Source organism: Arachis ipaensis, chromosome B04 (genome assembly GCF_000816755.2).
Source record: "Arachis ipaensis cultivar K30076 chromosome B04, Araip1.1, whole genome shotgun sequence".
In the NCBI taxonomy this organism is placed as follows: Eukaryota; Viridiplantae; Streptophyta; class Magnoliopsida; order Fabales; family Fabaceae; genus Arachis; species Arachis ipaensis.
This window is the reverse complement of record NC_029788.2, coordinates 95,409,013-95,413,526: the sequence shown is the minus strand read 5'-3', so window position 1 is coordinate 95,413,526 and position 4,514 is coordinate 95,409,013. Positions and strand designations below refer to the sequence as shown.

Here is a 4,514-nt window from a genome sequence, read left to right as displayed (position 1 = left end):
ACAAAAGTGGTAACAAATTTTGATCTTGAAGGTATTTTTCGTGACAGTCAATTTTTTTCCTATCAAAAAATTTTGTTACAAAATGTAACATGATTTTGTAACATTTTTTTCTTTAGTTACAAAAGTAAATTAATTATTTTGTAACAACTTTTTTTATTACAAATTACATGCATAATATACTAAATTATTTTTTAAATTAACTAATATATTAACGCTTTTAATAAGCAAGTTTACATGTATATAATATGCAAAAACATACATAAATCAAACAAGATCCTTTTAGCTAAAATTGTCTTGAAGCAAAATAACATTAGCTAGTGAGTACATTGATTAGTTCAACCAAAACATAAAAGTTCTAACATAAAAGTTCAACCAAAACATAAAATTTCTAATATAGATTAGTGTCTCTATGCATCAAAACATTCTTGAGCCCTCAAGGTAGCATATGGTCACCATTTCAGCACTCCTATGAATAAGAAAAACCGAAACAAAAAAGTTAGAAACAAGATATAACACTAATTATAATTTTTCCACTAAGTTTTATCCAAAATGTTTAGAAAAATTTTGGCAGAACCTCCCCTAAATCTTGGATATTTCCACCGTCCATGGTTCCAACAAACACAACCAATTCACAACTTGCACCCTTTCAAACAACACAATGCAGTTTAATTGAGCAACCAAATAGGACAACAACCAAATAGTGAATAACAAAACCCAAAGCTTCCAGCTTCCAACAACCAAAACAGTGAAGCACTTAGCCGGATAATCAATCAATTGAGCTTAGCAATAGTTGAAAACCAAAAGCAATTAAATACCAACTCAATCAATTAATTGAATCAAAGATGAATATTGAAAACAGCTTAAAATAAATTCCGGCAGCATTTCAGCAGTAAATTTGCCTATTTCACAATTTCAATCAATCAATTCAAATTCCATATGAATTCTTTGATAGTTAAAAACACAAAAAATCATAATGAATTCATAGGAAGGAAGTAAATAAGCCAATTCCAGCAAGAAAACATGAGGAAACAATTAAAACCAATCCAACCAGCAAGAAGCAGAGCAGCACTCAGCAGAACAGCAATCATGGCCCATCATACAGCATCCAAAACATTAAAATGAACAAAGGTAATGGATTTAGGCAGCATTCTATTCATTGAAGTCAATAACCATTACACTTGCAAGCAGCAGGAGCATAGCAGTTTATCCATTAATTCAACAGAAAATCAATCAAGTCAAACTAAACGATTTCAGCAACAGATTTATCAATAAAACCAATCTCAGTTCAGCAACCATCATCTATTCCAACACAAACAACAATAACTCAGCAGCATTTCCTTTCTCATTGAATTTAACAATCATTCAATAAGCAAGCAATGAGGGGGGACAAATCAGCAGCAACCAACAGCAAGTAAAGAGCAGCAATAACAACTTAATGTGAGAAATTATTCAACAACAAATACACACACAAATACAAGGATTACTTAAATGACTCATCATGCTTATCCACATAAGTCTGCAGTGAAACCACTTACCGTTTCACTTAAGAGGCTTGTAACAACAGCTTTTTTTATCAACTTCTTTCTCATTCTCCTTTTCAGGCTCACTGTCAGTACTGGTGGGAGGTGGAAGTGCTAAAGCACCAAACATGGCTTCGTCATGAGCAGCTTGGATTTGTTCCTCCCTTCTTGCCTTGATAAGAAAATGGATTCGATCTATGTTTAGTCTTCCATACATAGATGATGCATGTATGTTAACAAGGAACAAAACTGACTATTCATGAATATAAGAAGAGGAATATACCTCTATTTTAGAATACTGGAAACTCTGGCCAATTTGCTTGACCAAGTAAGCATCATCTTCAGCCACTGCAGATAGGTGGGCAAATACAATCAGTTCAATTAAGTTTTAGGCTTCAAGCCAAACCCCAAACCAGTACTCATTATCATTTATAAGAAAAAATATCATTGGCATTCAATAATTAAAAGAATCACCATGACTAAGTAATGAACAATTAAAATAAGTAAGTATTGGTGGTATTAACAAGCACACAACAACAGTACTCAACATTGGATCAATTAAAAATGAAGTTTACATTATCAGGATTCAGGATCCTGTGTTGCATTATCAGGAAAACATAGGAAGACTAAAAAAATTGTCCATTTTAAAACAGATTGTATTTGCAATGAAGAAATCTGGGCAAATTTATTTAGAATAATGAAATTGACAAACAAGTCCAACCTTCAATTTTCTCATCTTCAAGAGGCGCATCCTTGTCAATGAAAGCAGCTCCGACACCTAGAAGAACAAAACCCGGCATAAACGAACCATGGTTGGAACCCAAACTGGAGTATACTTATATTTTATGACAAATAATTAACTTGTTACAAACAATATTGAATTTGTAACAAATTAATTTTTTGTTACAAAAAAATTAGAGTATTTGAAACAAAAAGTTATTTTGTTACAAAACAATTGGAGTTTTTGAAACAAAAATAAAAATTGTTACAAAATGTTTTGAATTTTTGCAACTTATTTTTTTTTTGTTATAAATTATTACAATATTTTGTAACAAAACATTATATCGTTACAAAAACTAACATAATTTGTAACAAAATAAAACAGATTGTTACAAAATATTATCATGTTTTGTAACAACTTGTAATGTTGTTACAAAACATAATTTTTTTGTAATAATCACCAATTATTATTACAAAAAATTCTTTTTTGTAACAATTTTAAATTTGATACAAAATTTTTGTACAAATATTCTATTTTCTTGTAGTGAAGGTATTACGATCTCTAAAAGAAAAGGATATGTACATAGTAATGTTGTTACAAAATATTATTCTTTTGTAACAATAAAAAATTGTTATTACAAAATACTATTTTTTTGTAACAATTTTAAATTTGATACAAATTTTTTGTTACAAATATTCCATTTTCTTGTAGTGATTGCAACTCCCCGGCAACGGCGCCAAATTTGATAGAGAGAAGAATTTTTTGTATGGTTTGGAATCAATCAAAACACAAGCATCAATTCGTTGGTAGCATAGTCCAAACCAAAAATGAATTCTCAAGATCAAATAATAAATTCAAACTAAATATAAACCGAGAGTAATTAAACCTCGGGTTGTCTTTTCTAGGAATTGCAATGAAGTATACAATTATTGGCTATGAGAGAGAGCATGGGGATTGTGAATGCAAGAGAGAGCAAGAAATGTAAATAGCAAGAAAGCAAATAAACATGCAAGGAATGTAAATGGCAACTCTTGGCAAGAGTTGGAGAATTTGGGTATCCTATCCTAGTTGTGGACCACAAACATGACAATTATGTGAAATCAATCCAAACTAGTCAATTCTCCTTGAGAATTGGTCAAAAGCATAATTGATCTCAATCCATAAGTCCTAGTCAACTCACTAATTACTTAGTGAAAGACTAGCGTCAATGCAAACCAAATCAATTAACTATTCCCACACAATGTGGAATGGACATCCACAACTCAATTCCACCCAAACATCCAATTTCTTAACCAAGAGTGTGAAAACTAAATATGCAAGAAATTAAACGTCAAAGCAATAAAAGTCAAAAGCAATTAAAAGCAAGAAAAAGAAACTTCAAATGCAAGAAAACATCTTGGCAAGTAATTGAGAGTTAAGGCTACCTATCCTAGTTGTTAACCATAAACACATGATGGTTATGAAGAGTTAATCCTACTTAGTCAACCTTACATCGAAGATAAGTCAAATAGGCATAGTTAATTTCAATTCCTAAGTCCTATGTCAACACTAGGGGTCACATAGAGTCAAAGGAGACCAAATTAACTAACTACTCTAATATATCAAACAAGAATGGACATCAATGACTCAAGAGACACCAAAGTCAACAATTCCAAGCCAAGAGTGTAGAAAAACTAAGGTGAAAACTAAGCCAAGTATTTTATCAAATACTTGGTGTGCATGAGAATAAAATAATATTAAATTGAAATAAAATAAATTCTAACTACCAAAAGTAAGAAAGTAATAATAACAACTAGAGAAAGCAATAAATGACATGGAAACATAAAATTCATTAATTGAAAGTAAAATTAACATAGAGTGTTCATAACATAAAAATAGCAAAAGAAAGGAAACTACAAGAGAAATAAAGAAGAGAAAGACAAGAAAATTATGAAAACATAAAGGAAACTATATTAAAACAATAGTTAAAGACAAAAATTAAAGAGAAATTAACTAAACCTAACCTAATTCTAGAGAGAGCGGGGAGCTTCTCTCTCTAGAAACTAAGAGAAAACATCATAAAAGCTAAACCTAATTGCCCCCCTTCATCCTTTTTCAATTTGGCCTTAAATAGCTTCAAAAAATGAGTTGAATTGGGTTTTGGGAGCCCAGAAATCACTGCCAGTGAGTTGCAATTAATGAGGTCACGTGCAGGGACCTGTGCGGACTTGTGCGTCCGCACACATGCTGAATTCCGACTTGTGCGTATGCACAAGTACCTGTGCGTACGCACA

The 4,514-nt window shown here is 31.4% G+C and overlaps 1 long non-coding RNA gene across 2 annotated transcripts; it reads right to left on the bottom strand.

Moving 5' to 3' along the window:
* Positions 404-2,285, bottom strand: LOC107637899. 2 transcript variants are annotated; one of them, XR_001619603.2, is made up of 4 exons: positions 2,242-2,285; positions 1,804-1,868; positions 1,536-1,692; positions 404-466 (listed from the first exon to the last, which is right to left on the bottom strand). It is a non-coding gene; the product is annotated as an uncharacterized LOC107637899 (long non-coding RNA). The 2 variants fall into 2 exon arrangements; XR_002361339.1 differs by having other exon boundaries at positions 423-466; positions 1,536-1,868; positions 2,242-2,280.